The sequence below is a fragment of the Rhinolophus sinicus genome, chromosome X (assembly GCF_036562045.2).
Source record: "Rhinolophus sinicus isolate RSC01 chromosome X, ASM3656204v1, whole genome shotgun sequence".
Taxonomy (NCBI): Eukaryota; Metazoa; Chordata; class Mammalia; order Chiroptera; family Rhinolophidae; genus Rhinolophus; species Rhinolophus sinicus.
The window spans coordinates 108478027-108501284 of NC_133768.1; the positions used below are offsets into that span (position 1 = coordinate 108478027).

Sequence of the window (23258 nt, forward strand, 5' to 3'; positions counted from 1 at the left end):
GTGCAGGACCTCCCTTGGGCACAGCCTGGGTCCGAGCCTCTCTGCTACCTCAAAAACCTAGAGAAGGGAAATCCAGACCAGCTGGAGTGGCCAGCTTGCACACTGGGCATGTGCAGGGGGTAGACCTCCAGGTTGGCTTAGGGAACCGGAGGATTCTGGAAGCTCCTGTGTGGTGTGCACCCTTTGCATGAGACCTAGTTCCATGTCCTTCAGACTGGAGTGGTTCGGAGAGAACCCTGGGCCGGACCAACCCAGCATCCACCAGCACTGCAGCAATGTCCAGCAACAGCTTGGCTTACAATGAGCACTCCAGAGGAGGGGAGGCAACCTCAACTATTTCCCATGCCAGTGCCTTCCAGTGCCATTCTAGTGCCTTCAGCCTCTTTAGCAGTGATTTGAAGAAGTGAGGAGATAGGTTTTAGGTGTGGTGACGGGACTGAGAAACTGAGGATCCCAGAGGAGCAGTCCCCGGGCTCGGACTCCCCCAGTAGTGTCAGTTTTTAGCTAATGTATTTTTAAGCTCCATTAAGTGCACACACATTTAGGATTTTTATATCTTATTGGTAAGTTGACCTTTTTGTTATGTAATGTTCTTTATTTCTAGTAATATTCTTTGTTCTGAAGTTTTTGTCTGATGTTACTATAGCTACTCTGGCATCATATTTTGCTATTTTTGCTTTAGACAGTCATCTTTTAGAACAATTAAATATTAAAGATCAATTTATTTTACCTTAATTTATTTCTTTTTAGCATTTTTGACTTGTTTGTGAAGATCCACATTTCAGCCTAATATATTTCTTCAGCCTGAAAACTCCTTTAAGATTTCCTGTGGAGTAGTACCACTGGCTGTGATTTTCATTTTTTATTTTTGTTTTTCTGAGAAAATTTATTTCTCCTTCATTTTAAAAGTTAGCCTTATGGCGATATAATTTACATACGGTACAATTCACCTTTTAAAGTGTACACTTCAAAGATTTTTAGTGAATTTACAGTTGTGCAACCATCACCCAAATCCACTTTTCGAATGTTGCCATCATCCCAAAGATCCTTCATACCATAAGTAAATCACCTTCCCACCTCTTACCCTGGGGAACCACTAATCTGCTTTCTGTGCTTATAGATTTTCCTTCTTTGGAATTTCATATAAATTGAATCACACAATATTGAGTCTTCGAGGCTCATCCATGTTGTGGTATTTTGTTCCTTTGTATTGCTAATAGTATTCCATTGTATGGGTGTACCATTATTTGTTGATCTGTTTATTAGTTGATGAACATTTGAATGTTTTCACGTCTTGGCTATTGTGAATAATACTTTTTTTAAATTAAAGTTTATTGGGGTGACAATTGTTAGTAAAGTTACATAGATTTCAGGTGTACAATTCTGTATTACATCATCTATATATCACTTTGTGTGTTCGCCACCCAGATAATACTTTTATGAACATTTCCTTACAAGGCTTTGTGTGGACATGCCTGGAAATGGGCACACATTTTCTTCCGGTAGGTCTTTAGAGCAGAATTTTGCATTAACCTGGTTAGCAATTGGACTGGGTTTAAGGTTGTTGTTGGCGTGTCTCTGCTCAGTGCACCACAGGCTTCACATTCCTGTAGTGATTCCTCACGCTTAGGGTGAGAGCTGGTTTTCCCTAGCAATGTCTTTTCAACACCGAGCTTTGGGTCTTCCCTTTACACTGTGGCTCAGATCATCTCTTTGCATGCTCTTCTTCCTCGTCTCTCCCTTTCCCAGTAGTATTGTGCTGTTACTAGTTGCTTCATTTGATTTGCTTAGTGATTTGGGGAATTGGAAGGGGGGCATTTTTTGTTGTTCAGCTTAAACCTTGGTCTTAGGTACTGTGTCCCTTGGCAAGCCTTTTGCCTCATGCCTTGTGTGATTCTGGGCCCAGCACATATTTCTGACTTTCCCCCAGGAGTAGTTCTTTTTCTGTTTCCTTCTCCTAGCTGCAATGCATTTCCACCAGTGCCCTACAGGTGACAGAGTTTGTTGTCCTTTCCCCCACAGAGTAAGGCATTTTTCCCTAGGGGAGATGGGAGAATGCATGGAAATCTACCCCTTCTGCATGGCTAGTGTTCCCCTTTCCAAGTTCTGTATCTCGGTGGTCCATTCTTAGGGCTCTTTCTGATCTTTTCTGAAAGCACCCAGTACGGTTCAGGGAGAAAGAAATCTTCCAGATAATTGAGTGTTCACATCTCCTTTCCTCCTGCAGGGACTGTATCCCCAGATCTTGGGTAAATTTGCTGCTCTGCAACCTCTTTCTAATGCATTAGAAAAAATTCATGAATTTGAAGTTAGTCGGGCTTGCATTTTGTTTTAACTACGGGAATGATGTTTCTTCTAGCCTCCTGCATACTGCATCCCAGAGTGGAAGCTGTCTCCTGGCTGATGAACTGTCAGATTTCCTGGAGCCCAGACTTCTCAGCTCCTCAGACCTCTCGTACTTAACTCATACAATGGAGTGTGCAGAACTCTTCCTTCTTGTGACTCTTGTCCTAAAAATGTCCTGCCGGGCTTTGCAGTAAGTACGTGTTGACTATTTTGGGGTACTCCTATTTTCAGGTATTTCAGATGCTGGTATTTATTCCTTCTGCTTCCTCTCAGCTGACACTGATACTATACTGTCTTGTAGATATTAGTGAATTATCTCCACCTGGTCCTATTTTGAGTTTCACGGAGAGGTACCTTTTCACCTAGTTTTGTTGTAGATATTGTTTATGGGTTTGTTTTGCTCATATTGCAGCACTCTGTTTTACATGGGTGATTTAGGGAGATTAAAAAACTGTTCTGCCACTGCTGCCACTTTCTCCGTAAAATCTTGCCTTCTTTTATGAAACGTATTTTTGCTATGTATAAAATTCTAGTTTGACAGACATTTTCTTAGTTTTTTGGTTATTGCAGTTTCAGAATTCAGTAAATAGCTTGAGGGACAAACTGACAGAATATTGGCCTCAGTTTCCCCCTTTTTCTCATCAGAATCCCAGCTCTTCAAGCTTCAAATATTTTTTCTCTGTCCCCAAAAGACTACCCAAAGCTCTGCTGGTTTCTTTCCTCTCAGTAGAGGCCCTCCGTCCAGGCCCTTGCTCATATTCCCACCCGTTTGCCTCATGCCCAGTGTGGGGGCAGAGCCCCAGAAAGTAGTTTCCAGGCTCTCGGCCTCACATGGACGGGTGCTGACTCAGGTAGTGGATGGCCATCAACTGTGATTGGATGGCCACCAGCTGTGGCTAGTTGGCCGTCAGCTGTAACCAGTGAGCCATTAGCCACTAATATAACTGCTGTGGGTACGCTAGAAGAGAGAGAAAAAAATGGGGGCTAGCAAGAAGATGGTGGCTGGGCTGGCAAGAGCAGATTGCAGAGAGGCGGATGCCGCCAGCGAGAATATAGTGGTATGACTCCCCCATCTATGGCTCCGTGGGTGTTCCTTTTTGGCCTCACCATATCCTGCGTTCTTGTGTGGGGAGCGGGAGCAGAGACCCCGCAGGCCTCCCCGCACGACACCCAGAATGAGCAAATGTCCTGAGGGGAAAAAATATGATTGCAGTGTTATCGCTTCTCTTTCCCAAACTCTTGTTGCCTTACCATTGCTCTCGTGTCTTCAAACAGATGTTTTAAAATGTTATCTGGCTTTCCTAGTTATTCTCAGTAGGAATATTAGTCTGCTACAAGCTACTCCATCACAATCACAATCAGAGGTCCACCTACACACTAAGTATTTGCAAACTAAAATGTCTTCTTTGTGAACTGGAGAAATTACTGAGGGGAGACATTTTAGGATATTCCTTTTCAGGTAGATTCATCACTGCTCTTCAAGATGAAAGACTCTCAAAATGAACAAACATAGCTGAGACTGAGTTATGTTATTGCATAATTTCCCTGACCTCTGTTTTAGGGTGGAAAAGGTAAGGAAATATTTAAGTTAGTACCAGATTAATTAGGTTGGAAAACGAGTGTTTCATAGACACTATAAAGATAGATATGGTGCTAACTTCTACACTTTTAGGGTCTGAATGAATGAGGTGCTACTACCTTCTGGTCATTACGAAGCCCACAGTACTGCTGCTATTTAAAATTATTACCTCTTGGTATGTTTATTGTCCTAGTAAAACACAAATAATCCTCTGTTTAGTTCTCAAGGACTCAGGCATAGGCACTCACAATAAATCCAGGAGTAATGTCCCTCTTTGGAGATAGAGAGCTCCATGCTAAGAAATCTAAAAAGGAACAGGAACTCCCTTGAGAGTAGATTTTACTCTGCTAATTATGCTTTCTGCCATAGTACCACAGACGCCCTTGATCGTGTATTCCACAGCTGCGCAGAAAATTCCCAGAGAAGATTAGATTGTGTCTTCTGCAAGGTCTTCATATTGGAGTCTCTCCAGAAAGGGTGATAGGGCCACAGGAAAACAGAAGATTATCTTCTGTCCACAGGCCTTGTATTGCCAGGAAAGCAGCGTTGGGGTCTTAGCTCTACTGTTTACCAGCTGCATGACTCTGGGCCACTGACTGACCTGTCTGTGAATAAATTTCCCATCTCTAAAATCATCCTAACAATATTGGCTTCAAAAAGGTATTGTGAAGAACAACTGTAATAATGGATGAGAAAGTTGTTTGTAAATTTCAAAGTGTAGCGTACCAGTCAGGGATTGGTGTGATCGCTCGTTTCATCCCCCTTCAGTGTTCCTGGAGTCCCAGGGCAGGATGAAGTCTAATCCCATATTTCATCCAATGCACTGATCTTCTTGTCTATGTCCCAGAAAGGTGGCGTTTTAGCTTCTGCATGCAGAGCTCTTTCAGACATGGAATAGCTTTCCCTTATGCTTGTCTGGCAACTAATGTGCCAAGTCTTGGGAGATCTGGAACTTATGATCTCTTATGGCTGAGGAGGCAAGAGCAATGAAGACTTCCGAAGCCCACTGCTGTGCTGTGTGTTTAGTTTTGGGAACTAGTGTCTGATCTGGGAAATAAGCAGCCTCCTGTCGGGATGTATAAGTGGCTCTGAAAATGGGTTTGTTTTCATCTAGACCCCCTTTTCTAAACACATGGAAATTCCTAAGGGAAACCAAGTGCTAGTTCATCCCTCCAGGGTTTCTTTGGGTCTTTGGAATGGTAGTTCCTCTGAAAGGTCAAAGTGACCCGATTCTGGGAAGAGCTGGAGGCACTTAGTGACCTAAGCAGTTACTCAACAGGATGCGGAAGAAGACATACCTAAGAAGCAGGAGGGACTGTTTCTCACTCAGATTAGCTAACCCATGCTGACCTTTTTTATATGCAAAAATAGTCATAGAATCTTAAAAAGTTATTTAATCTTATTGTTTGAGATTGTACACTTGTATTGTTTACTTCATAATAGTTATTTTCATCCGAGGTTACCAAGTGATAACCTTCTTAACCTCAGGCCTACATAAAATAGCATAAATCTTTGTTTTCTGTAAAAAGGCTATAGCAAATGATCTCTAGAGGTCTCTTCTGGCTCTGAGAGAGGTCTACAATTCTTGGATTCCTTCCTATAATCCTTTTAGAATGACTTGAACTCTTTCCCAGTCTACTTGGGATGGACAGGCTTCTTGTACAGCCTGGAGGCAGAGCAGCAGGCTGCAATGTTCTGTCACCTTCCCTTTGCTCTGAGACTCTCTGGTGCCTTATAGACCTCTTATTTACAGTTGCAGTTATAGGCTACGATGGGAATTCTCCACAGACTACTGCTTGGAGAAGTTCAACCTTTTAGAGACAGTTGCAATAAAAGAATTCTATCAAAAAGAACTCACTGAATTGCGATTATGGACAAAATGGCTTTGTGGGGACAAAACGTATGTTTGTTTTCCAGTCTCTCCTCCCATTGCTTCACTTATAATCTCTTTGCAGAAAGAAACATTTCAACAGAGAAGGCCATGGAAATTGAGACAGGTTATCTTCTCCGAGTCCTGACCTCCCATCCCTACCCCAGAAGGAACTTCTCTATTCACAGATGCTAAAGCCAGCTCCAAATCCAGTTCCTTCCCAAGGGCAATTCTGTTTGGAAGTTGGATGCACACCTTCCAAAGCATTGTGGTCTCCCAGTGTAAGTTCAGTAACATAATGTCTTTCTGCAGCCTGAAAGAACTTTATGTCTTTGTGCTATCAAATAATGTGATAGTGTCTCAAATTTTGTTGGTAATGTTTAGAATGTTTACTATCATAAGGGAATTTTGGAGTTAGGTTTAAATTGTTTTATCTGGGTTACATATGACTCCTTCATTCTGGGGAAAACAAAGTTCTTTATTTGCAGCCTGTATTCTCAAAACACCCAGGCTGAGAGACTTGGGGAGAGTAGGAGCATCATTCGTTCTCATTCTGTAGGTGAAAACAATAAAAGCATAGAGAGGCAAACATATTTGCCAAGACAATGATTCTCAACTCCAATTTTAGGGACATTCCAGAGTGGCTCATAGGATCTCAAAGTGCCTCAAAAAATTGCTCTAAAATTCCCAAAGCCAAATTCATCTGAATCGACTTTATTATTTTTTTGAAGTGATAGCATTTTGGGGGATGGGTCCGTGAGTTTTACGAAAATAATACCAAAAAATAAGCAAATATAAGAACCAATGAAATGTCAAAACTCAAAAAACATTTGGGAAACAGTGGACTAGTCAGTACTTGAGCAATCATTAAATGACCCAGGTGAGGTGATGAGAGGTATAAACTCTTGACTCGTCATCCAACGGATCTGTATTCTCAAAGGCAGTGTCTTGTGTGATGGCACATGTGAAGATACTTCTTTTCTGGGCAGGCCATTTATAGCACTTGAGAATGGTCCTAATGGCCTTTAGGGGTGATTTGATTTTTTTTCACTGCTGGAGAGGTAAAAAAAACATATAGTGATACACTTGAAGAGTGAACAATATAGTTTGTTGGAGCACGGGCTCATCATGTGTAAATGATGTCAAATATTTTTGGCAAGTTAGCTTGGGGCCACATTTTTGAGGGCCTTGAATACTACAAGGCCAGACAATTTAGTTCGCGAACTCATCCTAGAAAAAGTGCTGCATACCTCATTGCCGAATATCACTATGGTCACCTTTAAAGTACTCCCCTTGGGAAGCTATGCACTGATGCTAGTGCCTAGTCCACCCTTCAAAGCAATTTTGGAACTCGTTTTCTGGAATGGCCATCAGAGCTGTCATCGTATTACCCTTGATGTCCTGAATGTCATCAAACTGTCTTCCTTTCAATATTTCCTTTATCTTCGGGTAAAGAAGGAAGTCATTGGGGGCCAGATCAGGTGAGGAGGGAGGGTGTTCCAATACAGTGATTTGTTAACTGGCTAAAAACTCCCTCAGAGACTGATGTGTGAGCTGGTGCATTGTCGTGATGCAAGAGCCATGAATTGTTGGCGAAAAGTTCAGGTCATCTAACTTTTTCATGCAGCCTTTTCAGCACTTCCAAATAGTAAAGTTGGTGAACTGTTTGTCCAGTTGGTACAAATTCATAATGAATAATCCCTCTGATATCAAAAAAGGTTAGTAACACCGTTGCAACAAGTTCGCGAACTTAATTGTCAGACTTCGTATACTGAGGTGTTTCAACTTTTTTCCATAGCCAGTTTGGAGGCATTGAAGGTTTTTGAACAGTGGTTGGAGGAGAAATATGAAATGGCCAGAATTAGACTTTGAGAATACTGGTATAGTTTTGGCCAAACTAGGACAAGTGAAGACAAAGAATTCAGTCAGAAACTTGCCACAGTCTAGAGGAAAGGTGTTATGGAGGTTGCCCCACTTTACTCTGAGCTCTGTTATTGTGCTGGTGTTTAGAAGCAGGGGAGGTGTTACCTCTTGAGTTTCACAGACTTTCTAGTTATGCCGGCTAGGATTTCGCCTGGCTCAACTAAAAAAGAAAAAAAAAAAAAAAAAGATCCTGTGCCTCGCTTTTCAAGCGTACTTGTCCAGAATGGGCTTCTCAAGCCGCGTATAGGATAGTAGTCTTGGCATCATGACGTCTGTGTGGTTCTGTGAAGCTCCAAGTCCAAATTGACTGCCTCCAGTTCATTGCATTGAAAGAGCGGGCATCACTTGACACAGGCCAAGTCTGGAGTATTTAACACACACAACGCTTTCAGGCTTGTTATGTGTGTGAGCTTGAGTAATGGAGACTCATTCTACTCTGATGTGAGAGGAAATTGAGAAGTTTCCCTATGCTCAGGTTGACAGCCACTGCTTGCCTCATATTTGAAGGGGAAAATATAAGGACTATGCAATTTTGACATGAGTTTTTCTGTTCCTAAAAGCTTTTTTTCTGAAAACCCTAGTCTGTGGCTTGGGATACCCACAAAATAAAGGACTAATTTGTTTTAACGGAAAAAGTTATTTTTTCATATCTTTCATTATATGAAACTTTAGCAAAGGCAATTTCTTCCTTTACGTACTTTTTATGATAGACAAATTCCATCATCTCCCTACTAAGTAAGAAATAATGCTGAAAATGGTAGAATAATTTTAAAATTATGGGAGTACCATAGCATCCACAAAAACCTTGACTAAGCATTATGAAATTTGACCCTTACGGTTAATTTGTAAGCCCTTGGCGGTGAGATGGGATGTGTTCATTCACTTTGAAACAAAGGAAACCGATTGTGTCACAGGTAAGTTTGTATACTGATGCCATAGGGACTTCATCAGTGCCATGCCCTTACCCAGACAGTGCATTGGTCCCCACTGTTCCGCTTACTGTGATGATTTGTATTATTTTTATTTCAAAGATCTGTTTGAACACTTTTATCATGGGCAGCCATGCCTACTCCATTCCACTAGGTGGCATTCTTTACCCATGAGACTATCACAGCCATGCACCTACAAGAAGTCGCCAAGCAGTGGGCTGGGTTCAAACACTTCAGGGTTGGAAACACACTGCGGGTATCCTTGCCCCTCTACTCCCAAGTCTGGCACCAAGATACCGTTTCATACCTGCCGGCCTTTCAAAGTCTCACAAATGTTCATTGACCACCCAATGTTCTATGCCAGGTGCTGTGGTAGAGGCAAGATTTGAGATAAACTACGGTACGTCCTAGCCCTCCAGGAGCTCACATTCTAGAGGCAGGGGGAAGATGGCGTAAGAGCAAGAGTAGAGGGCCATGGCAGGGGAGAGATGCGTCTGCCTGGAGACTGCGTGACTGGGGGTTCTGAAGGCCTGGAGGTACATGAGCCTGATTTCTGGGGCTGTTGGTGTAGGGTGAGGGACTCCCCGGCAAGCAGTGGAATGGAGAGACTTGCATCATTGCATTATTTAACTGGTAGTGTTCCCATGTTCAGCCCCAGAGGCCAGGGGAGGAAAGCAGTGGCTATGAATGCTCCCTCCTGTTCCAGGAATGAACTGGGCTCTCCCAGAAGATCAAAAATGTCCTTACCATTCCAGGACCAATGAGCGGAAGTATCCATAGCTCTCTCATTTGGTTTTATTTATCTTATTTTTTATTTTTAGGAAATAAAAAAATAGAAAATCATACCTCCAAAAGTAACCTCCAGCCATGTTCCTACCAATAAGAATAAACCATTCTTAACATCTTGATATATTGGTTTCCAGAGTTTTCTATGTTTATACTTATTGTTATGTTCTACCTTTTCTCTCTCCTTGCTCCTCAAATGCAAACTTAAGTTTTTTTTGTTGTTGTTGTTGTTGTTTCCTGGAGTTTAAAAATAGGTACGTTGTGAAAAAGTGTAAAATGCAGAAAAATGAAAATAAACAAATCACCTGTGATCTTATCACTCGCAGCAAACAATAGTTGTTGTTCATTTGGTATATTTCCTTTTAGCTTTTTCTACATGGATTGTTTTTAAAAATTAGCTTTGTATTATATGTATTGTTTTATAATCTGCTTTTTTCACTGAATTTTAAAATGTATTTAAATATTCTTCTACCTCATGATTTTTAATAGTTGCCCACTATTCCATTCTATAGCTATATTGATAGTTGTCATACTTTATAATTACTATTGCTCAATACTTCGTTGGTTTTTTTTCGCTATTATAATAATGTATGTTCTTGTACATAAAATCTTTATGTGGATATATGACTATCAGGATAAGTTTATAGAAGTGGAACTTTTGAGTTTAATAGTATAGGCATTAAAAGGCACTCTTTTATTGAATTTTTCTTTAACAAAGTGATACATATTTATTGTAGACCATATAGAAAACACAGATATACAGAAAGAAAACGTGAAAGGACATAAAAGTCACCCATATTCTTACCACTCAGAGGCAATCACTATTAACAATTTATTATAACCGTTCAGTCTTCTTCTCTCTATATTCTATATACTTTCATAAGCTTTTTACTTAATGTATTCTGAACATTCTTTTTAAGTTCATTATTCTTCTATACCTTAAATGCTCATACAGAATTTCATTGTATGAAAGTACCACAGTTTAGACTAACTCACTACTGTTGGACACTTAGTTTATTTCTGGTTTTTTCCTAGTATAAATAATGCAAAGATGAGAATTCTGTGGCTAAGTCTTTGTGAAAATCTTTAATTGCTTCCTTTGAATACATTCCTAGATGTGTAATTGTTGATTCCACACATATGCCCATTTTTAAGGCTTTGGATGGGTTTTGCTAAGTAGTCCTATAATAATTCTCATCTTAGAGGCAGAATGTGGGCATGCCCTGTTTTTGATATCACTGAGTGTTTTTGCCAATTTGACTGCGAAGAATTAGTATCTTATTTTAAAATTTACATCCATTTAATACCAGTGAAGCTGAACTTTTTTCTTTACTCTTTTGTCCAATTTTCTATTCTGGTGTAGATATATTTCTTTTTTTTTTTAAGGGATTTTTAAAATAAATTTAAGATACTAAATTTTTGTCATTCCTACATGTTTTCTTCTTTAGCTAATTGTTGTGATGAACTATATGTCTAGATTTCCTAATATTAGACTGCGCCCCTGGAATAATCCCGCTTTTCTTATAGTGTAGTATTCTTTTTGTCTTGCCAGGTTTGGATAGCTGGTATTTTATTTAGGGTTTTTGCATCTATACCTGTAACTGACATTAGTCTTCAGCTCTCAATCAATCTCTGTCTCTCTCTCTCTTCATCATATTTTATGGACAGGATAACTTTAGTTTTATAAAATGAATGGGGTTTATTTCCTTCTTTTCCTTCACACTGGAAACTACTTTTAGAGCATGGAAATTTTCTATTCTTTGTAAGTTAGAAAAAACTTGCTCAAAAACTATCTGGGCACTATAATAACCATTGGAGGAAATGTTTTTTTAACAGCATAGTTTCCCCCCATGTTTTCTACTTCTTTGTAATTCCAATTTGCTAAGTTTCCTAGAAAATCATCCATTTTATCGAGATTTTCCAATTCATTAGCATTTTTCAAGCTTTTTTGCGATACAATACATATATCATACAATTCATCCATTTAGAGTGGTTTCTAATATATTCACAGAGCTGTGTCTCCGTCACCACAATACATTTTAGAACATTTTTAAAACCCCCAAAAGAAACCCCATAGCCATTAGCAATTGCTCTCCATTTCCCCTTAACCCCCCTGCCAGCCCTAGACAACCACTCATGTACTTTGTGTCTCCATAGATTTGCCTACTCCGGACCTTTTGTATAAATGGAATCATGCAATATGTGGTCTTCTGTGACTGGCTTCTCTTCATTAGCATAATGTTTCCAAAGTTCGTGCATGTTGTAACGTATACTATAATAGTACTTCATTCTCAGTTTTCTGTTTAATTAATAGACTTAATGTTTTAGAGCAGTTTTAGATTTACAGAAAATTGAACAGATCATACAGAGTTCCCATATATGCCCCTCTCCCCACTCCCTTGACCATAGTTTTCCCCCACTAACGTCTTGCTTTGGTGTGGTACATTTGTTATAATTCATAAGCCAGTATTCTTACATTATTATTAACTACAATTCATAGCTTACATTAGGGTTCTCTCTTTGTGTTGTGCACTTCTATGAGTTTTGACAAAAGCAGGATGCCGTGTATCCATCATTACAGTATGATACAGAATAGTTTTCATGAGTAGTTGGAACACGGGATTTTTAGTGCAGTCCTTCCCTCCTCCCACAAAACCTCGGGCAACCACTGATCTTTTTACTGTTTCCATGGTTTTACCATCTCCAAGATGTCATAGACTTGGAATCATACTTGGAAGCCTTTGCAGATTGGCTTCTTTCGCTGAGTAATACGCATTTAGGGTTCTTCCATGTCTTTCCATGGCTTGATAGAGCATTTCTTTTTAGTGCTGAATAATATTCCATTATCTGGATGGACCACAGTTTATCTCTTCACCTGCTGAAGGACATCTTGGTTGTTTCCAAGTTTTGACAATTATGAATAAAGCTGCTGTAAACATCCATGTGCAGGTTTTTGTGTGGACGTAAGTTTTTCACACATTTGGGTAAATACCAAAGAATGTGATTGCTGGATCGTATGCTAAGATATGCTTAGTTTTGTAAGAAAACACCAAACTGGCCTCCAAAGTGACTGTACTATTTTGCATTCCCACATGATGAATGAGCATTTTTGTTGCTCCACATCCTTGCTTGTATTTGGTGTTTTCAGTTGTTTGGATTTTAGCAATTCTAATAGATGCATAATTGTATCTCATTGTTGTTTTAATTTGAAATTCCCTAATGCATATGATGTGGAGCATCTTTTCATATGCCTGTTTGCCGTCTGTATATCTTCTTCGGTGAAATAGTTGGTCAGATCCATTGCCCATTTTAAAATTGGATTGTTTGTTTTCCTGTTGAATTTTAAGCATCCCTTGTATATTTTAGATACAAGTCCTTTATCAGACATTTATTTTGCAAATATTTCCCCTAGTCTGTGGTTTCTCTTTTCATTCTCTTAACAATGTCCTTCACAGAGCATACTTAAAATTTTTTTTTTAAATAAAGTCCAATTCCTTTTTATGGCTAAATAATATTCCTTTGAATGGACATTTCATTTCCTGTTTATCCATTCATCAGTTGATGGACACTTGGGTTCCCTTTGGCTATTATGAATAATGCTGCTATGAGTATTTGTGTACAAGTTTTTGTTTGGACATCTGTTTTCATTTCTCTTGGGTAGACACCTAGGACTGGAATTGCTGGATCATATGGCTACTCTATGTTTAACTTTTTGAGGCACTCCTGAGCTGTTTTCCATAGAAACTGCCTGACTTTTGCAAAGCATCTGCACCATTTTACATTCCCACTAGCAAGGCAGGAGGATTCAGTTTTCTCCATGTCCTCACCAACACTTGTTATTGTTAGTCTTTTTTATTACAGCCATTGTGGTGGATGTGAAGTTGTATCTCGTGTTTTGATTTGCATTTCTCTAATGACAGTGTTGAACACATTTTCATGTGCTTTTTGGCCATTTGCATATCTTCTTTTCCTCTTCACTTTTGATAGTCTCTCCCATGGGAATTTCATGGATTCCACTAATACCTTCATACAGATGATTTCCAAATATTTACTTCCAGCCCTGCCCTTTCTCCTGAGATTGTCTCAGATTCCCATCTGCTAACTAGAAATTGATGTCCTGATTGCGTCTCAGAATTAGTATATCCCAGCTGAAACACAACAGCTTTCCCCCCTAGCTATTTACTCTTCTTGTGTTCCTAATTCTGTTAATTATACCATTACTCTTCTAATCACTTGAAACTTGGCATAATATTCGATTGTAAGAGAAATGGGATAGGGAAGAGTCAATTCATTGCCAAGTTCTATGTTACTTTCAGAATATTTTGCATCTTTTTTCTTTTCTCTCTCCTTTATCTCTCTCCTTTTTTTACTTTCTCGATCCCTCACTCTCCTGGTTCTCTTATGTCTGATCATTTATCTCAGGCTGTTTTTACCTGCCGCCTATGAATGGTCTGCCCCTTTCTTGACCATCTTCTGCAATCAGTGAATACATTCTGCCATGGTTATTTTTATGTAATCCCAAGATATGAACTATCATTTACACACATATAACTCCCAAATATGTATTTCTAGTCCTGAAATATCTTGAGAGCTTCAGACACATCTATCCAACTATCTCTGCCGGACGTCTCTTTTTCACAGACTTCTCAAACTCGGTATGTCTAAACTAAATTATTCCCATCCCCGCTGCCCCCAAATTTGTTCCACCGTCGTATTTCCAGTCGTTGGCAACGCCATCCGTCTGGGATTCTCAGGACAGAAATCTGGCCATCATTCTTCCTCTCTCCCTCTCCTCCCAAGCCAAATAGTCACCAAGTCTATTCTATCCTAATACATATCTTTTAAATCTGTTGTTTTTATCCCCATGCTACTTCTTTGTTGAAGCTTTTGTCATCTCTCATTTAGACTGTGGCAGTGATCTCTATCTTGTCTTTCTATTTCTGGTCTCTCACCATGCCCCCCAAAAACCCTCCACGTAGTCTACCAACAGAAAGTGATTTTTCCAAACTGAAAATGTAGTCATGCCATTTCACTGCAAAGAACACACAAAAACAAGAACAATAGGGACAACAACAAAGTAAAAAAAAAATAATAATAATAAAACCAGGAAAATATTTAGAGTCTCCCTGGTGGCTCCTCACTTTCCTAAAGCCTATAGTTGAAGCTGCTTAGATGGCATGTTGATGTGCCTCCTACCTGCTTTAGCTTCGTTTCTCATTCCTCTCCACCCCGTCTTGTCTCAGGCTCCAGCAATATTCTTCTGGGATGTTGAACATCTTCCCTCTGCTCAGACTTTTTCCTGCTTATCCGCCTTCATCCTTTAAAACACTTTGGGTGTTCCCTCCCCTGCAAAGCCTTTTCTGAGGATTCCAGCACAATGAACTACATTTCGTTCTGGAATTCTTGTGAGCTTTACACAACATCATATTGCAACTCTTTTGTTTATATGTCTGTCTTCCCTACTAAGCTGTGAGCTCTCCAAGGATAGATTTTGGCTGATTTTCCAGCTATATAGTAGGTGCTCAGTAAATATTTAGTGAACGAATGGTCAAGATAGTCTATGGGCTGATCTGTGATTCCCTGAAGTCTAACTCTGTGTGGCACTGAGTGTACAATAACGTGATAACACAGGTTGCATCTCTTTTATTTTCTGTCAATCAAAGAGCCGAAACTTTGCAATTTCTTGGAGGTAGGTATGATCACCTGGATGATACCCAGAGGAAATTCTTGATAACATGCTTCAGTTAATGTAGACTTATACTTTCTGTGGACTCTGTATATATAAAAAAAATGCTTCCATCTCCGCTTTGTCTGGCTCTTGGAATAACTTCTGATAGTTCCCTACTCTAGGAGTTACTTCTGGACCAATGGCAGATCAGATTCCTTTAGGAATGTGGGCATTTTGTTGTATGTTGTCATTGCTAGATGCCTGCAGAGCTTGGGGTTCTAAGTAGTAATCTGTGGACTGGAGCTTCCCCCAGAGGATGAACACCTCCATAGGAGAGAATGGGAGTTTAGGCCAAGGACTTTGGGGAGTTTATGGTCCCCTCTGGGCCTGCAGGATATGAGCCCTCAAGGACAACAGTGTAGTTCGGTAGAGAATAGCCCAGGGCTGCTCTAGGCTCACATTCCCCAGGACTAGCAAGTCAATTTGGTTTCCCTGGGCCCTGTGGGCCTGCACTTTAAGATTGCTGCCCCTGGGAGTAACTCTCAGGGGACCCAGTACTCACCTGAATAAACAGGCTTCAGGAAGACTTGGAGGAGCCTTAGGAAGTCCAGTTGTTGAGCCCAGTCTAACCGGCTGCACCAGGGCTCCGCACCCTTTTCCATGGAAACCTGAGCACAGGTTAGGCGGATGGCAGTGGAGAGAAGGATTGGGGCTCACTGACCTTTCCTCAGTGTTGCCCAGCTGTGAAGCCCGTGTCCTTGGGAGATTAGCACTGCACCTGTCAGAGTTGGTTCTCAGTATGCTATGCTTTCCCAGAGTGCACCTCCAATCCTGGTTAGGCCAGTGTACCCCCCCCCAGGCTAAGTGACTTCACCCTGATACCTTGGTGACCCTACTGGACACTAGAGCTTGGTAGACTTTGTTTTTATGGAATGAAATTGTTATTTCTGGTTCCGAAAGACTAAGCAAAAGCTAAAATTGCAGAAATAGAGTTGCAATACTATGTAAGAGTTTACAAAAAAACCTTCACATACATTAACTGATTGGTTCAATCTTCACACACCTCAGTGTCTGGCACTTGGTAGACAGTTACATGTTTGGCATATGAATGAACATGTGGATTTTTATCCTATTTTACAGATGTGGGAACTGGGGCCTAAGCAGGTGGATTGAGTTTCCTAAAATCCAAATCTACAGTTAGTTAGTGTAGAGCCTTGACTTGAAATCAAGCTCATTTCAGGTTGATGTTTACTGAGCACTTATTACGTGAAAAGCACTTGTCAGTGATGAATAAATATGTTCCTTCATCTGAGGAGCTTATAGGCTTGTCAGGAAGTCAGACACCTAAGGAAATAACTTCACCACAATGTGCTAAGGGCTGTCTATGATACAGACCTCTGCAGTGCTCTGGCATCACAGACCGGGGGCATCTAATTCAGTCTGATGAGATCCCGAAAGACTTCTTGCAGAAGCGACATGTGTGTTACATTTTGAAGGTTCGGTAGAGATTGGCCAAGGTAGAAAGGACATTCTAGGCTGAGAGTCAGCCTGAGTGGCAACACAGAGGTGTGAGCCAGCATGGTATGTTTCTAGGATTGCTGGAGTGTCGGGAATGATGACTAGGGAGGTGGGCAAGAGTCGGATCATTGCCTTGTACACCATTAATTCCCAAGCATTGCTGATTCATTCAACGAACCTAGGGAACTTAAAAATATAAAGATGTCTCACCCACATGCCCAGTGGTTTTCTGGATCAGCTGGTTTGACAGTCACTCAGGAGGCAACAGCAAACAATTGCAAAGTTGTAGCAGGGGAGAGACACAGATTGCCATGTTGGATCACTGGGGGTGATCTCTATGGAGGCAGGTGGATTTGGGAGGGCTGCTGCTGGAGGCACAGAGACCACTTAGGAGGCTGTTGAATTTAACATTTCATGGTGGATGGAATGAGGTAGTAGCAGCAGTGATGGAGAGGAAAAGGCAGATAAAGACATTTTAAAGTGGTCAAATTCTTATGATGTGGGGAGGGGAAGTGAGGGAGAGAGAAGTGTCTAGGCTAATCCTCCAGGTTTCTGGCATGGCTGCCTGGGTAGAGGGGGTTTATTTCTGACCAAGATCAGGAATGGAAGGCAGAGAGAGAATGGGGAACAATTGATCGATTCAGCTTGGAACCTGCTGAATTTGAGGTACTGTGGGACATCCAGATGGGAAGGTGACTCCTTTGTTCCAGAACTCAGAATAAGTGCCTGGGCTAGAAATACAGATTTTGGCCCCTCCGTGTGAGGGATTTAAAGTCATGTGAGTAGCAGACAGCTCTCAGGGAGAGTATGTAGAGAGTGTACCTTCAATTGTTCTACCCCTTTCCGCCTTCAAGTGTTGTTCTCATGGGGAAGCAGAAGGTTTTATTTATTTGTTTTTAATGTTTTACCAATGCCAACTGGGGTAGTGGAAATGACATAACAGGTGGAGTTAGAGAACCTGAGTTGAAGCCCTGCCTCTGCCCCTTTACCCCTCTGCAACCCTGAGCAGTAACTGAGGCTCTCTCAGCCTCCAGATCTTTCTCGATAGAACAAGGGTAGTAGGAATATCTCCCTCACAGGGTTATTGTGAAAGTCCAGTGAGAAGACATATGAGAAAAATGTCGTGTAAAGAACCATAAAGACATAAGGGGTTCCACCTCCCCTCCAGGAAACCTGGACCGATATGGAGGAATTACAGGGAGGCAGATTTTGACCCAATGTAAGGCAAGACTGTCTAATCCCTTGAGCTGTTGGATGATGGGAAGAGTTTTTGGAGAAAGGACGCTCCGAGGCTCTGGAGGTCTTTAAGCAGAAGCTCGGTTTCTGGGCTTCTGCTGAGAGTTTTGTTGCCAGGGGTAGGGTCACCCTGGATGACCTCTGAGCTCCCTTTCATGGCTCTCATAGTGTTTGAATTACTAGGACACTTTACCCTTTTCCTGAAAAATTTACACTACTTAGTTGTTGTTTTTTTTATGAAAACAATAGAGGTTCATGGTTGTTTCTTTTCCTTTGAAATCTCTTAAAGCCCTGAACATTTTGGTTCCTAAGTGGAGTTTTGGTTTGTATACCACTAATAACCTGGCAAAGTGCTTCAGACCTAACTGCACGGGCATTTATAGACATGTTTATCCTAAATGCTCTTTAACGAGGATTCGGTGGATGCTGAGATGTGTCTGTGTAGTGTAGTTAGACCTCTCTAATACAGACCGGAGTGAAAGGGGGAGGGAGGGATGGGGATTCTAATACCGTGACAACTCCAAATCATAGGTTACTTTAAATGATGGATTTTTGTCATTTGCAAGCACAAATGATATTGCAAACCCCTAAGAAAATATTGCCAAGTAGAAGTCTTGATGGAGTGTACTCCAATGAGTAGGTAAAGATCATTTGAAATCACTACACTAATTATTTATATGCAAATGAATGTTGTCAGAGCGCTTAGGAACAAGTTGTTCTCTGAACTGGGTTAAACACCCCCTAAGAGCTCATGTTTATACTCTTACTCAGAAACCTGTTGTTGCTATTTTTCTTTAATAGAGGAAAGGTAAAACATGCCAGCCAGCCCGTGATTAAATTATCATAAATTTAGCAACAGTTTGAATGGAATGACATTTTTATATATTTATGCTATTGCCAATCACTAGTACCGTACACATGTGCTAAACAAGGCCTAATTTTTTTTTTTTGCTAACATTATCTACACAGAGATGATTTCTCGAAAGTTCTCTACCCATGATGTCTGATGATGAGGAATTATGTTTATGATAGTTTAGGTGACTTCTGAGCTCTTTTAAAAACATCACCAAAACAATTGCCTTAAGTAATAGTAATTTCATACCTGGCAAATATTCTAGCTAGAAGAAAGGTATTATAAACCATAGAAATGTGAACAATTTTGAAAAGCCAAGAATATAAGAAATGCATTGAGTCCTAATTGTGGGTAAAACTTAGCTTCCTCTTGTCATTCAGCAGGCCTTTCATGATCTTTGCAAGGACCCGGGTTAGCTTTGGGTTATCCTTTTTCATTGCACTGTAGCTAGGCCAAGGGGTGCTTGAGAGAAGCTTCTAGCCGATATTTTGAAAAAGTGAGTGTTCGTATATTGTTGTCTACGCCACCTGGACCAGGAGAAAGAGAGAACTGTGCCTGTACTTCAACTCCTAAAATGAGAGGGCCAGGTGGGGCAGCAGTGGGGTGGCAGACCCAAGGACAGGGACCATGGTGGCATGGAAGTTGGGAGGAAAGGAAAAAGAGTGGGTATCTGTGACAGAGCCAACGTGAGAAGCCAAGGAGCGTCAGGTCATGAAGCACACCGCAGGAAGATGGGTCAGAGTTAGGGGTAACGGGAGGAATAAGGGGGCATAGTTCAAGTCTAAGCCAGTCAGACCCTGTTTGGGCCATGGTGTCCCAGCAAGTTGGTTAGCTTTGGTCTCACTACAGAGGGAGGCTGAGCAGCCCAATAACCAGGTCATTCTGTAAGAGCCTTGGAGTTTATGTTGACTTACAACATCTCTTCATGCCAGTAAATTGCTCCATATGACTGACTGCTTGGACATGGTGTAGCAAGTTGACTTTAGGGGGCGATGTAGCGTGTTGGACAGAGCCCTGCCAGGAGGGGGAAAACTTGGGTGTTAGCCAGTGCTCTGCCACTAATTGGCCATGAAACCTTAGGCACAACATCTAATCCTTCAGAACCTCCATTTCCCTATATTAAAAGGAGGAGGATCGAGGGGATAAAGATGTAGAGCTCATCCATCAGTTATGAGTTCTAAAGCATAGAAAAGAATTCTGTGGCCTGTGGCATTTGGCTTGTTTGACCTGAGGAAACAAAATATATACCCTCTGCACTACAGTTGAGCTGAACCTAGGGAAACCCCGAAAGTCAAAATCAAGCTATAAATAGTCAAGTCCTTTCTCCAGTTTGTTTGCCAGAACCAGGGGTGTTGAAGACAGTCTGTGTCCTGTTGGGCTATGTAGCATTTGTGGAAATGGCTCGAAGCAAACTGAATAGCGTTGGATATTTGTGCTCCTCAGCCTGAGCAGATGCAGTAGCTCACATACCTGTGTTAAACCAGAGGTCCGCTGTGTTCCAGGCGGGCGAATGTGGCTGATAGCCCCTAGTGATACATCCACCACTGGCAAGCCACAGACCTTTAGTCCTTTGCCACAATCACACACGGCTCATTGGCTGAGGGCTGCGGTAAGATCGAATGCCTTTTCTGAACGGCCCACCCTGTCAATCCTCCCGATCCTGCTGGTGTGAGACAAAAGACATAAGAACTGCCATTGGACTTTTAAATGTTAATTTAAAAAATAGCCCTTAATTATTTTTTAAAAATTGCCTTAATTATAGCTTCCCACAGGCAGGCCATGCATTGCTGAGTAGTTTTACAAACAAGGGAATAAGTGAATAGTTGATAGGTGCTGGTGAGTTCTTTATTTGCATGTTGTCTGTCCCACATGTAGATTGTAATACTGCAATATCACAATTTGCAGCCAAATTAGAAGCACAATAAATTAACCCAATTTGTTCATTTCCTTTTCAATTATACTACAAGGAGGAGTATTTCTGTCTTTTGCCTTTTTTTGACATAAAGGCTTCATCTTAAAAGCAGAAAGACTTCCATATAGCTAAATCTATGTGTATGACAAATAAAGCTTGTTTTTATTTTCCTTACCCAGCTGGCTAAGATTCAAACATTAATTTTTCAACTGACGCATCTTAAATATTCTAGTTAAAATACACACTGCTGGCCAAGAATTGTTCAATCCATAGCACACTTTTCTTTGCCTGCAAGCAATAGGTAGTTAGAACTGTAAATGGGTAAACTCAGTCTTCCCATGTGGCGAGGTCAACAGAACTCATGGTGAACATACAAAGGATAGAGAACTAATTATTTTTTTTTTTTTTTTTTTTTTTTAATCAGTGATTACTTCTTTTTTTTTTTTTTTTTTTTTTAATGATTTTATTTATTTTTATTTATTTATTTATTTATTTTCCCCAAGTCAAGTTGTTGTCCTTTCAATCTTAGTTGTGGAGGGTTCTGTTCAGCTTCAAGTTGTTGTTCTTTCAGTCTTAGTTGTGGAGGGCGCAGCTCAGCTCCAGGTCCAGTTGCCATTGCTAGTTGCAGTGGGCACAGCCCACCATCCGTTGCGGGAGTCGAACCGGCAACCTTGTGGTTGAGAGGGTGCACTCCAACCAACTGAGCCATCCGGGAGCTTAGCGGCAGCTCAGCTCAAGGTGCCGTGTTCAATTTTTAGTTGCAGGGGGCGCTGCCCACCATCCCTTGCGGGAGTCTAGGAATTGAACTGGCAACCTTGTGGTTGAGAGCCCGTGCTCCAACCAACTGAGCCATCCGGGAGGCAGCTCAGCTTAAGGTGCCGTGTTCAATCTTAGTTGCAGGGGGCAGAGCCCACCATCCCTTGCGGGACTCGAGGGATTGAACTGGCAACCTTGTGGTTGAGAGCCCACTGGCCCATGTGGGAATCGAACCGGCAGCCTTCGGCGTTAGGAGCACGGAGCTCTAACCGCCTGAGCCACCGGGCCGGCCCGAGAACTAATTATTATTGAGATTCAGGTAAGTGATTTCTTAGGCATTTTAGCTGTCACGCTGTGGAATAATTGTAAACCCACCAGGAAGGAATTGCAAAACACAATCTACTTATCCTTTCCCTAATGGCTACATAGATTTTTTTTTTTTCTGTTCTGCAATTTGTTCCAACCCTCTATTTAATCATTAAAAGGAATGTTGTTTTAAGTATTGCTTCCTCAATAACAGTGTTTGACCAGAATTCTACAAAATGGTGACTTTGCTTAGAGTGCGACTTCAATATACTGGCATGATTTCAGGCAATCAGAGCTATTAGTAATGGAATGCAGAGCTCTGTAGCAATTTTGTTTAAAGTTTTGTTTAAGTTAATATTATATCTGACTAATGTAACCATCTGTATCCAGTCCCATCAGTGACAACATAAAATTGTTAAACACCATTTCATGGGCATCAACTGATTTGGCTTGGGTATAATTTTATGATCATGCCTTATTGTACTACTTTATTACTATCATTTAAATATCAGTAACAGCAGCAGCAAATATTGTAAGGATGCCACCGAGCCCAAGGTAGTCGGTATGCCAGCTTTGTGACTAAATTCTTCCTGCTCCTAGGTCTTCAAATATTCTGTTCCTTTGTCCAGGAATGTCCTTCAAGTCTTGGTTTAAAGGCCTTTTCGAGAGGTCCGCCTTCCTCGTTCTCGCATTCTTGAACACTGTACCCATTTGTTTCCTTCATAGTATTTATCACAATTGGAAATGATATCTGTATCTTTTTTCTTATTGTCTCTCCTGCTAGACTGTCAGCTGTACAAGAGCAGAGATCATATCTATTTTTATTTACGTATGTATCCCCTTGCCTAGCAAAGTAAGTAGGGATTTTAGATACTTTTTTTTTTGGGGGGGGGACTCTAAATATTTTAATGAATAAATGAGGTGTAACATGGCAAAATTACAAGGAGGCAGGGCCCCTAGTTACAGGAGGCTGAGGACTTCCAAGTTAACCTCACGGTTGCATTTGGTCCTGCCTGGACTTGTACATGGACTTGAAACCATGCCAGACACCATTTCCACCTGGTGATCCACAGGCGTCTCACAGTCCGCGTTCCAACCTTTAATTCATCGTCTTGCCTCAACGCTCTTTTTCCTCCTTAGAGTCACAGCTTGGATAATGGCGCTGTCATGCATATCATCACCCAAGTAAGCGACTTGGCATTTATTCTCCCCCTCGCACCTCCTCAACTCCATCACCCAGTCCTGTCAGTGTGTCCACTTGGGTCTGTCCTCTCCCTTTCACCTCCATGAACATGACTTTGCTTCAGGTCCTTATCTTCTCTTATTTAAATTACTGCAAATGCTTCCTAATGATCTCTCTGATTCCCTGGTCTTATACCCTAAAGACCACCTCCTTTCCCCCCAAAAGTCAAATACTATCCTGTCTCCTTCTATCCAGAAGTCAATAAAGCAGGCAATGTGCAGAAGCAGTTGGAACCTTACTGAGCAAGAGATATTCAAAGATTGCAGACATATGATTTCTTCAAGATTAATTTCCTTTTTGTTTTTCTGCTATGAGTCCAACGGAATAAGCTAT

The 23258-nt window shown here is 41.1% G+C and overlaps 1 protein-coding gene across 1 annotated transcript in view; it reads left to right on the plus strand.

Annotated features, from left to right (window-relative positions):
* MAMLD1 (mastermind like domain containing 1) overlaps nt 1-23258 on the plus strand; it is a 486280-nt gene that overhangs the window by 18711 nt on the left and 444311 nt on the right. The window contains exons 6-7 of the mRNA XM_074324231.1: nt 2360-2536; nt 5881-6076. The gene's annotated coding sequence lies outside the window, so the exon portion shown is untranslated. The remainder of the gene's footprint in view (nt 1-2359; nt 2537-5880; nt 6077-23258) is intronic.